Source organism: Salvia splendens, chromosome 12 (genome assembly GCF_004379255.2).
Source record: "Salvia splendens isolate huo1 chromosome 12, SspV2, whole genome shotgun sequence".
In the NCBI taxonomy this organism is placed as follows: Eukaryota; Viridiplantae; Streptophyta; class Magnoliopsida; order Lamiales; family Lamiaceae; genus Salvia; species Salvia splendens.
The window spans coordinates 6446745-6459847 of record NC_056043.1 but is presented as its reverse complement, the minus strand read 5'-3'; positions in this window follow the sequence as shown (position 1 = coordinate 6459847).

Sequence of the window (13103 nt, the reverse complement as noted above, 5' to 3'; positions counted from 1 at the left end):
GAGCTCGAAGGAATATGAGGTAGATCTTGAAAACAGGATGAAACTGAATTAAGTCTCAAATTCCATAGTAGACTGCCAAATAAGATATTTCAATTGTCAAATCAAATTTGTAAAATTTCGGCATCAATGAATGATGGTTCAAACATGTCATGACACGAGATGGTCAATCGTGGGAGGATTTAGAAGCATAGACAAATGTCACGAGGTAGCACCGATCATGGCTCGATGACATCATGTTATTGAATAATGATGCCACATCAATGGATTCACAGGATTGCAACCAACGTGAAGTGAACTTTTTAGGAAGATCGGCTAGATCAACCACGTTAAGGAAAAAGAGACACAATAGCCTTAACTTGGTGTTGCAGAAAGAAAATCATTGAGCATGAAACAATATGTAGTGAAACTGAGCCAAAAAGAATTTCACTTCTGCAAGGAAGAACTTGCCGCATGCATAGTTACGAAATAAAAGGTGTACAAAAGTTCCAAGAAGAATATTCCATCCTTTGAAGAAACATGTATGGGAGATGTGATCATACTGAAGGTCATAACTGCAAACAGCTTTAGGAACGAAGTTCAATGACAGAAGCTCATAAGGTCAAAATATTCTCCTTACGAAAGATGAATCAAAGAGGACTACTAATCAAGATGTCCAAAGTTACAAAGACAAGCACAAATTTTCAAGAACTGAAAAATGAGTCATGACTTGACATAGGAAAAAGAAATAATAAGCATTACTTGCAAGGTTTGAGTCAAACAGGGTCTTAAATTGACAAGGCTCCCTGTTAATCGAAAGAATGTAGAAAGAATTTCTTAGGATCCAAGTAAGTACTGTTGATTAAAATTTTCATTCTAGTTACGAGGGTCACACTCCCTCGCTCGTCTTTCTGAGGCCAAAATGGTAACATCGTTTTAAGAAACATTTTAATCATAAGTCATATCTTCATAATATTCTTTGCCCGTGATAACCGTCATTCTTTTAAAACGTTGTAGTTATTCTCGCGCTCTCAACATGCTATAATGGTCGTTTTCGTTGCATCGCCACCTTTGGCCGAAGATCGGATTTATCTTATTAGATCGCAGGTATGATCTCTACCTCCATTGTAGGATTACATCATTTCGCATCTCTTCTTGCCTCGAACGTTTTCTCGTTTGGAACATCTCTTCAATTTGCACTTCTTCTCTTCTTAAACTCTTTATCATATGTTATGTCTTTTCGCATTCTCCTTGTTCTTGTCATTCAGGGAAAAACAATACTGAATTTGTAATCATTCGATAAAGTTCGAGTTCACACCACATATTTCCATTTGTCCTATCACTCAGAAAAGTGATATTGCAGTTGTCAACAACTAAATTCGATATCATTCAATCTAACATATTTCTTAGGCACTCTAGGTTCACAACACATTTTAACATCTCATATCTCAACAACTTAGTATAACACACACAACACTTTCACATCCCAAAGCAAAACACTTTCACACTTCACATTTACATTCAAAACTTTTGAAACAAAAATTTTCCTTTACACTTTCACACTTTCCTTCAAAAATTTACAATCTTAATTTCAATTTTAAAGTAAAAGTTTTGACTCAAAACTCAAAACATACTTGAACATCAACTTTCATCTTTCTTGTAAAAACAAACAATCAATCGTTCCTCTTCACAACTCGCTTTTTTTTCAAACATCAACAATTACTCTTCTCAACTTGAAATCGATCCCTCATGGAAAGAATCTACTTCCTCGTTCTTATAAAAATTTTCTCCTCTTTCCTTCTCAAAAATTTTCTCGTTGTCCTTTCTCCGAAACTTTCTCATAAAAATTTTCAAATAAAAAAAAATATATTACCTCTTTCTTGGTTGAGCGTGGCGAAGCGGGATGTTGAGCCTTCCAAATATAACCTTATTTTAGTCTAGCGAATCGAATCTAGACTAAGACTGAAAAACACTCTCGGGTCCAGAGCGGAAAGAAAAATTGCTCTGATACCATTCTGTCACGCCCGCCCACCCCAGGGGTGTTACAAACGAGGCGATCGTGACCAAGGGACAAACATTAAGAATAGCATTTAAGGATAACAGTTCATAAGAAAGGCTCAACTTGCTTAGAAGAATAATATATCTCAGAGTGTACGATACACAGAGTGCACACTCGAAAAAATCAGAGTATCTCAACAATCAACAACTCAAAACAAATATTATCCCAACAATATTTGGCGAAAGAAACAATATTCAGCGGAAGCATTTCGAGAGTAGAATAATGTCATGTATGAAGACACAACATATTCTGAAACTTTCATAGACATCTTCTTCACTTTTATGCTCAACATCGCCCGCCGTCATCACTGCTCAACCTGCACATTTTTAAAAGAAATGCAGGGCTGAGTACTTCGTGTACTCAGTGGACACGTGCCGAAATATATTTTCATAACAACTGATTTTGTCAAGCCACTCTTTGAGTGAACTCGGAGTTTTAGGAAAAGTCCGAGAACACTAAACATTTTTCTTTTCCTTTTTCAAAAGCGATCTTTCGATCTATTTTCCTAGAACATATGCCGTATCTGACAAACCCGATTTCACTATCTCTTGTTCATTCATCAATCCATTCATCATTCATCTTTCCTTTCATCATTCATCATATCTTAACATTCAAGTGCCGGGGAAGTGGTTACCTCCCACGGTCACCCATCAATCCATTCCATTCAAGTGCCGGGGAAGTGGTTACCTCCCACGGTCACCCATCAATCCATTCCATTCATCATTCATCGTTCCTTTCATCATTCATCATATCTTAACATTCAAGTGCCGGGGAAGTGGTTACCTCCCACGGTCTCCCATCAATCCATTCCATTCATCGTTGCCGTCAGATAGGCATAGTTCCAAAACAAAATATGGCTTGACATAACCTTTTCAACTTTATTTTTCTGTAAGACCTTTTTTTTACATAACTCATCTTTCTTTCATGAAAAGAAGCACATATAACCTTCAAAACTTCAAAACTTCCTCTCTCATTTTTTTCGTCGTAAACGTATTTGGATCAAAACTCATTTCTATCGGTCAAAGCCGAACTCAAGAATCAACGCAGGCTACACTTCATAAGCACTCGTAAAGCAACACATAACATCATATAATAACACAAAGCAAATAGCACTTTTCATAATACTTCATGTTAAATAGCAAGCTCGCACCTAACATCATATAATAAATAGAAAGCACATAAAACAATTCTCATAACCACTTTATAGTAAACTGAAAACCTTCATAAAAACATTTTAGTTCGAAAGCCCACATAAAAATACTTTTCGTAAAAAAAACTGTAACTTTAACAGAAAGCCCACCTCGTTTGCTTAAACCATTCAATATCCATTTAAGGCAACCCTCGTTCCTTGTGCTCACGTACACACAATAATCCTTGCCAACATCACAACATAAGTCAGCCTTCCATAAACTCATTTTTTTCTATGCATGTCCTATCGTTCCTCTCTCATCGTTTTTCTCAATTTACCCAACCCAATGTTCAACACAAGAGGGAAAAACACACCATAACATATTTCAAAGTGCAACACCTAACCACACCAATAAACACACTCCTTGGACATACATGCATCATATAACACCATAAATCTTGAAAATAAGCACTATTTTATTAAGGCATAAAACTGGCAGAACTGCGTGACCGTTTTGTAAAAATCATTAAAAATCCATCCGACCTCATATGAAGCTAAATTTTGGTCACAACACAGTAGACACATTCAAGTTCACCCAGTTAAAATTTCACACCGAAATCATATCATTTGGTCAGTCAAAACATTAATACAACACTCTGATTGGAACATAAAGATTCGGGCAGCATTGTGCAGTTCGTTTAAAAAATTCACCATAAATTCATACGATGTCCAATAAGGCTGAAAATTTTGCACGACTCATAAGACACTTCAAATTTTCACATAGTTTAAGAATCACATCAAACGGAGGTCATTTGGTCGGTCAAACAGAATACGAAACCTTCTCGCCGAGAACACAAGTTTCTGGCAGAATTGCGCAGTCAACTTCAAACATTTTTCAAAAATTCATTTTTCGAGAAAAAGGGCTGAAATTTACACGAGACACAGAAAATACCTTGAAATTAACTCAGTTAAATTTCCATACCAAAATTCGATCGTTTAATAGGTCAATTACACATCGGAAACTACTGTTCGAACGTCACAGATTTCAGACTCACAAATTCGAAATTAGAGTTTATTCCTCAAACATCCAAACATAATTTTCTTCATGCTTATAATACACAATCATGCTTGATAAGACTCTTATAAACATGTTTGCACATAAACTTACATCATTCACCAAGGATTCAAAACAATCTCTACATAAACTCATTCAAAAATCGCATAACTATCAAAGTTCTCAAGCAAACTCACTTTCCCACCGATCAACTTTGCGATATATGATTCTTACACCCACTACATGCATGTAGGAGTCAAGAACATGGTTCAAGCGAAAAGAATGAGGGGAAGTGAAGCAAATATACCTTCTTTGACAAAAATGGATCGGTAGAGACAAGAAACGATGCGATTCGTCGGAGATTCTTGAAAATAAACTTCAATGGTTGCAAGAACAAGAATTGGAAGGAAATTTTGAAGAGGATGAAGAGGGGTCGGAAATCTTGATAGTAGCTCTTTGTTGTGAAGTAAAAGAATGAAGTGAATGGAAGGTTATATTTATAGAAAATTTTTTCATAAAAGACAAAAATTCACGTCTTTTCGTTTCGATTTGACGACTAATTAATGCGGCCTTAGGAAAACGTGCTTTATGCGACGTGGTTCTTATCTAACTTTTCGTCTTGATGTGACGCGGTTCTTATCCAACTTTTCGTCTTGATTTGTTGTCGAAAGTGTATTTGATATGTGGTCTATTCTTTCGTGTAGGTATCATTTTGGGCTCGTAACAATTGGGTTTCAAATTGGGCTAGGAAGAATAATTGTTTGGCCCCAAAAGTGAAATACTTCTCTCGACAAAAGAAACAAGGTCAAAAAAATTTTCAAGTACACAAACGACGGTCCTTTCAAGAACTCAATAAAAAGGTAGAAAAAGTCGGTGTGTTACAGGTTTGGAAAATAAATCATGGTTTTTTTGCTAGTTTGGGTCGGTTGTGTTAATGTGGACGGTGATGAAGCCACTCCAGGTTCTGAGTCCCGGCTCTTGATGCCATATTGGTTTTAGGAACTAGAGGATTACATTACATTAAGATTGAATAATAATAGATTACATAAACTTTTCATCTTTATAGAAGTTGAATTGAAATGTATATTTTTTATCAAATAATTTCTCATATAGGTATTACTCCTAGGACTGAGTAAATATACCGAAATACCGCACTTACTGTATCAAAAAAATACTAAAATATTGAATTTGCAGTTTACCGCAAGTTGCGGTACAATATGATACCTTACCGATTGATCGTAAACCGCGGTATATCGCACTTATGTTATATACCGCGAATGAGGTATACCGCATATACGGTATTTGCCCAAAATTCGGTATATATATTGTATTTAAAATTTATATAAAAAATACTTAAAAAATTAAAATCCCTAACCCTACTTTCACATTTTAGTTCCGCCGCCTCCAACCCCAAACACACTCACGCAGAGATGAAAATCAAGTCCGTTGTATGAAACACCGGTATAACGATATGTCATACCTTATTTAAATAGGTAAATTTTTTGAATCAGATTTGATTGTAGTGTAGTTTTAATGTTTTGGACATTATTTAAATAGGTAAAATTTTATTTTAAATATTTGGTTATAAAATAGGAATTTTTTTCGTATGAAACACAAGTATAACGGTATGTCATAACTTATTTTGGTATACCGTATTCGGTATGTCATACCTTATCCGTATAAACTATATAGTATACCGCACAAGCGGTATGGTAACGGTATCGGAAATTATCATACCGAGTTTTCGGTATACCGAAAAAGTCGGTAAGGTATATGTATGACATTTTCTCATAGCGCAATTTACGGTAGGGTATGCGGTATGACATTCTCGGTGCGATATTATCGTACCGCCCCACAAGAATATGAACATTTGGGATGGCACGAAAAATAATGCAAAATTTGGTAAAATAAGAGAGAGATAATATTGTTAGTGGAGAATGAGGTCCACCTTATTAAAGAGAAAGAAGTTACCAAAAATAGAAGAAGATATTTTTATGGGACATCCAAAAATGGATAATGTCCTTATTTTTATGTGATAGATGGAATAATTTATAACTAATACCTATCAACTAGTGCTTTCACTGATGTACTCTTCTCCCACCATGGTCGGTGTGCTATTAAGCTTCCCCTCTTGTCCCATGGTTCACTAGTGTTAACCTTGTAAGATGGACTTTAGATATTCAAGAATATTTTGATTATCTCAGATTCTCAAGTTATCTGATACCGATTGATTGTTCTTTGTGGGGAGATTTTTTGACCATCCAACATTTGAATTGTTCCACGACTATCTAAGCTTGAATCTGATTGCTCATGGCAAGAACTTATGGAAGCTGATTATTAAAAAATTGATCCATCTGTTGTCATCTTTACCGAGATTATGCAATTCTCAATAAAATGATGGAGGCAATTGCATATTAGCATAAACAACGTCAAGTCTGATCTTATCATTGAAGAGACGGTCAAGAACGATGACGAATCACTACAAGCACTTTGCGAGGCAATGGCTAAGATGGAAACCAAATTTCCTCCAAAATTCCATAGCTCAAAACTCTTTGTGTCGTCATTGGTTACGTTACTGAAAAAGTCTCTTGACAGCTAAATGAGCTAAATGATGTAATTTTAATTGCAAACGATGATCAAAACAACGACAACTAGATGAAAGATTATTTTTCTGACTTCCACCTTGAGGGGCGAGGGCAAGGTGGTTTTCAACCGTGGGAGAGTTGATATGAACCTAAACTTTTACTTTATTTCGGAAGGGAGCTGATAATATCCGTACAATTATTTAGTTATATTTTTAATATGATTTACTGTTTAGTTATTAAGATTTTGTTTGTTTCCATAGTTAGCATTTGATTTGATTTACTTTCTAGTATCTTTTTTCATCTATACATATTATAAATATGTGGGGAATATTTGACTAGAAATAAAAGTGAAGAACTAAAAGAATTATTTTCGCATTCTTTTGTAAAATAGCATAGAGATTTTTCTTTTCTTTTTCTCTTGCTCTCTTCGAATAATTTATCCGTATTAATTTATAATTAACCTATCAAAATATTTTTTTGCCAGATGAACAAACTCGCATGTAGATCGTATAATATATCTCATGAACTTTTTTTTTATCTCATGAACTTAGAGTGTCCACAATGGTGGCCCTTGAAGGCCACCATTTGTGGCCCGGCCACCATTCGTGGCTCTCATGTGGCTTTCTGATACGAACCTCTATTATTATTATTTAGTTTAGATATTATAGGGATTTAGCATATCTTTTTCTATATCTTTGTTTTCTTGTTCATTAAGTTAGTAGCATTATAAATAGGATAGACTGTTATCTTTTTTATTCAGTCAATCAATATATGAAATTATCATTCTTTTGGCTCAATTGAGTAGCAAACAAGAAACATCTCCTAAGGTTGCCGACGAGGCTGACCTCGCGCTCAACCGCCCCTTTTTGCCGTCCAAGTCACGACCCAACGTTGGGCGCTCGACAACGACGACATCTCGTTTCTTGATTTTGTGTGAAAATCGACGTTACGGATTTAGGTCCTTAACAACTGGTGCTCTCATTGAGAGCTGACCCTCCCACCATCTCGAACCGAAGCTACACCGCTGCCCGACGGAAAACATTCCGCGCACAGCAACTGCTTTGGTTGTCGAGTCCCGCCTGTCCGCCGAGCTCTAGCCGCAGGACAACACTACTTCTGCAACGCCCGACGGGAAGGATTCCCGCGTGCCGCGTCGAAGTCAGACGATCATCATCCACCACAACCACGCCTCAGTCCATCAACATGTCATACAACTACGCCGGTTATCGCCGTCGTCAATACGACTTCCCTCAGGCCACACAGCCATTCCGTCCCTACCATCCGGCCCAACCTCGCCGTGTAACCAGTTGGGACCCTCCGAGCATCCGGGTGGAAGTACTCCGCCCGTCGTCGTGGCCTGATCCAGAATCACCCTACGTCTCACACCACTTGGATCCACCTGATCGTCGTCCACGGCCGAGATACCAGCCCATCGGGTACCGAGATCGCGCGCAAGACGCTTGGCCCCGACACCGCGGCGGTTACGTCGAGAGGGGTGGCCACCTATCTGATCGCGGAGAGCATCAGACCCAATTAGGGTTTGATCGCTACCCGACAACCAAAACGCAGCGGCACCGCCCAACGTGCTGGGACCCACCGGCGCAACAGCAGGACCGCGGCTACCCGATCGTTGACCGGCCCCGACGCTCGGAGATGTGCTGGGACCGACCTCGCCCTCGGGAGGAGGTGAGAGCGCGAGTCCAGCCCGCCTCCTACCAGCCCCGCTACTCCACCGAAAAGCCAACGCGGGACCTGTACAGTCAGCCCGCACGTATGACCAGTCAAACTCCGGAGCAGCCACGCCTGCCGCTAATACGGGTCTCCCAGGCGGAGAAGTCAGAACGGTCCAGGTTGGGTCTCTGCTGGCACTGTCCCGAGAAATGGGTGATGGGACATGTGTGTAAACAACGCATTCTCTGTTATGCGGATGATGGGGAGGAGTTTGAGGAGAACATTCAAGATGAGAATTTAGCCGAAGAGAAAACTGATAATACTCCTACGATAGTATTCGGTGATGATGTTCCCCATGACATTACCGATGTTCACAATGATGGCGCTCCTCTTGATGTTCAAAACAACAAGTCCCCTAGAGAGTTCCTCAAGAACAAAGGGATTGTCAAGAACGACAGTGAGCCACCGCAAGTGCTCGTTGGGGTATATGATGAGAAGATTGGTGAAAAGGATGAGACATTGCTAGAAGATAAAGAGGAGGATGGTTCTATTGGTGAAGTGGAGAAGATAATCGCCTCACTCAATGTTGTTCAAGTGTCATCCAAAAATGTTGTTGGAAATTGTTGGGGCTAGAAAGGAGATGGTGCTTACACCGATTTGCCCATAATTGCTTGTGTCTATGTGGATTTGAATGTCGGTGATGTTCCAAGTATGAATCATCGATCAACATCGCTCGACAAAGATGCAAGGTTGATCCCTCCGAGTAATGACACGCCATGCTTGGGCATTCTGGGAGGCGTGGACAAGCTTTTCGATTTAGCAAGGAATTTTTCCGACAAAGTTGGGTCTCTTTTGTTGATTTTTTATGGAAGTGAAAAAGGGAGACGTTCATCTGTTCGGTGTGTGTTTGATCCGGGAGGAGTTGCCTCGCCGAAGCTTCTGCTTTCAACTCTCCTTTTTGCTTCGTGGTTCCCACCTTGAGGACAAGGTGGATTTTAACCGTGGGGGAGTTGATACGAACCTCTATTATTATTATTTAGTTTAGATATTATAGGGATTTAGCATATCTTTTTCTATATCTTTGTTTTCTTGTTCATTAAGTTAGTAGCATTATAAATAGGATAGACTGTTATCTTTTTTATTCAGTCAATCAATATATGAAATTATCATTCTTTTGGCTCAATTGAGTAGCAAACAAGAAACATCTCCTAAGGTTGCCGACGAGGCTGACCTCGCGCTCAACCGCCCCTTTTTGCCGTCCAAGTCACGACCCAACGTTGGGCGCTCGACAACGACGACATCTCGTTTCTTGATTTTGTGTGAAAATCGACGTTACGGATTTAGGTCCTTAACACTTTCATAATGGTAAAGTCAACAAAACTATCAAAAATAACAAGGGCCACCAAATGTGGCCCTCTTTAAAAAAAAATTAATTTGTTTATTTTTTTAATATTATTTTTTAATTTAAGTCTAATAAATTTTATTAGTTTTAAATTTATGATATTTATAAATTTAATTAAAGTAAAATAATGTGGATTGTAAATTAGAAAATTCACAACCTAGAAAAAATGTAACAATAACTTCGTTGTATTATATTGAAATAGGAAAATTATACAACGAAAGTGACATAATTTAAAAACAACAAGCCGGAAACCCAAATCACTCTGCAGCGCCCCTTCTACGGTTCCAGACCTCTTCAACCATATCAACCTGCAGTGAATCATGCGATATTTGGCTCCGCATATCGGTGTACCTCTGGATCAAGTATTCATTACTACGTGGTACACCCATCTGTATGGGCTCCATGGCAATACCCGAGCTCGTACTAGCACCTTCTTCGGGTGTCCATCGCTCTGCAGCAAATCCTTCGTCATCTATTATCATATTGTGCAATATGATACATGCAGTCATGATGTCTGCGACATCATTTTCGTGCCATTGTCGAGCCGGGCACCGTATAATGGCCCATCGCGCTTGCAGTACACCAAAAGCTCGCTCAACGTCCTTCCTAGCACCCTCTTGTTTTTTCGCGAAGTAGGTTTGCTTTGGCCCAACGGGTTGTCGGATCGTCTTCACAAACACGGGCCAGCGAGGGTATATCCCATCGGCCAAATAGTACCCCATGTTGTACTGAGTTCCGTTGGCCGTGAATCTCACTTGCGGCCCCTCACCCCGACTCTCATCATTAAACAAGTGTGACGATCGTAGAACGTTGATGTCGTTGTTCGATCCAGCGACACCAAAATACGCATGCCAGATTCGCAAACGGTAATCAGCAATGGCTTCCAAAATCATCGTGGGATGTCTGCCTTTGAAGCCAGAAGTGAACTGCCCCTTCCAAGCCACTGGACAGTTTCTCCACTCCCAGTGCATGCAATCGATGCTCCCCAACATCCCCGGAAAATGATGTGCAGTCCCATGCATAGCAATCAATCTCTGGCAATCATCGGCCGATGGCTTCCGTAGATACTCCCCTTTGAAGATATCTTTGATCCCCCTGCAAAACTGCCTCAACGTCTGTAGTCCAGTCGTTTCGCCCATCTGTAGGTATTCATCGAACATGTCAGCGGGCCCGGCATAGGCAAGCTGTCTAATTGCCATCGTACACTTCTGGAAAGTCGACAAGCCGGGTCGGCCGGTGGCATCATATCGCAAGTTGAAGCACCTGAACCGCTGCGCCAAACACGTCGATATATGGACGAAGAGATTTTTCGACATTCTGAATCGCCGACGGAAAACTTCTGGCAGATAACGGGCGTTGTCGTTGAAGTAGTCCTCCATCAACCTGCGGTCTGCCCCGACATGATCACGATCGAAAAATCGCCGATGATGGAATGACCGGCCGACTGCCACCGCAGCCTCAGCCGCCGCCTCCGCCGCCTCTTCTGCCTCTTCCGCTTCACGTTGCACCGCCGCAACAAGGTTTTGGAACTCTAGATCTACCGCTTGTTGGAATTGTTCATCATCGGAATCCATAATTGCAAGGTTAAATTGAAGTTGGAAGGGAAGATTGGAGGAAAATGGGAGTAAAATGGAGTGGAAATGTAGTATATTTATGCACAAAATTTCGAAAATTAAAAAATAATAAAAAAAAAATCCCGCGGCCCAGCCGCGATTCTCGGCGCTTGCAATGGGAGGGTCGCGGCTCACACGGCTCAGCCGCGTGAAGGCCGCAGCCGCGGCTCAGCCACGCTTCTCGCCTCTCCGCCCCGGCTCTCGGCCTTTGCAATGGGGGGCCGCGCGCCGAGCCGCGGGCCGCGGCTCCCCCATTGTGGACACCCTTAGATACTATCACTTTTCGTTTTTATCGTAAATTTAAAAATAGTCTCTAAGGGCATCCACAATGGGACGCCCGATGTGCCATCGTCCGCGGGCGCCATCGTTCGCCCCATTGTGGGTGCCCGCCATCGTCCGCGCCCTACGCCCACGCCCGATGCATCATCCGCGGTTGAAGCGTTGACGATGGCCTATCGGCCGCGCCATCGTCCGCACCATTGTGGGCTCGACGGACGATGGGCGCGGACGATGAGCTATCGTCCGCGCCATCGGGCGCCCCATTACGGTATCGGCGGACGATGGTCGCGAACAATGCTACACGTTTTTTAATTTTTGTATAAATACCCCTATCACACCTTCATTTGTAACGTTTCACTTTCACGATTTCACTCTCGAAACTCACATTTTTATTATTTTGACGAAATGGATGCAAGTCCTACCGTCCGATGTTTGGGGAGGCGCGTTGGTCGGGTACAGAACCCGACGAATATCGGCCGTTCAACGCCAACGCACAGTACGATCCCGAATTCAGCACGGAATCGTACGGTTTATCTGACATGGAGCCGTCACCAAACCGACCCGTCGCCCCCTCCCGACGCGCCGCCGCCGCCGCCGACGACACCCCATCCGCCGCCGCCGACGACACCCCATCCGCTTCCGCCCCCGCGAAAAAGAAGCGGAACCGACAGCGCGCGCAGAAGTTGCCACCTCCGGTAGTATGTGAAGAGTACGCCCCCGGCCGTACAAACTACCAGTCGTATGAAACCCTCGTATTGGCGAGGTGTTGGGTGGATATATCGGAGGGCCCGATATTCACGAACAACCAGAGGCAGTGGGCGTACTGGGAGCGCATCGCCGAGCGCGTACAAGTGCCAACGGGAGCAGCTCCGCAAGCACTGGGACCAGGTGAAGAAACAAATCAACCTGTTCTTGTCGGAGTACGAGAAGTGCGCGAGGGAGCAGGGGAGCGGCGAGAGCTTGAGCGACGTGCGGCCTAAAGCGCTGTTGTCGTACCAGTCCCTGTACGGCGACTTCAAGCACGAGGCCATCTGGGCGCTCTTGAGGGACAAGCAGAAGTTCCAAGGCAGAATTCTGCACACCGGGGCGACAAAGAGGACGAAGACCACCGAAGCTGGTGGTTACACGAGCAGTGAAAGCGGAACTCGTTCGGTGGACCTCAACCAGACGTACATGGAGGACGATAGTACCGGCACACCGATGTCCTCCCTGCGTCCCATAGGCGTCAAGGCTGCGAAGGCCAAGGGGAAGGCGGCGGCGACATCATCCTCGACCGCCGCAGCCCCATCGTCGATCCCGGCCCCGAGCGCGACGGCCGCCGCGTATGAGTCGTTG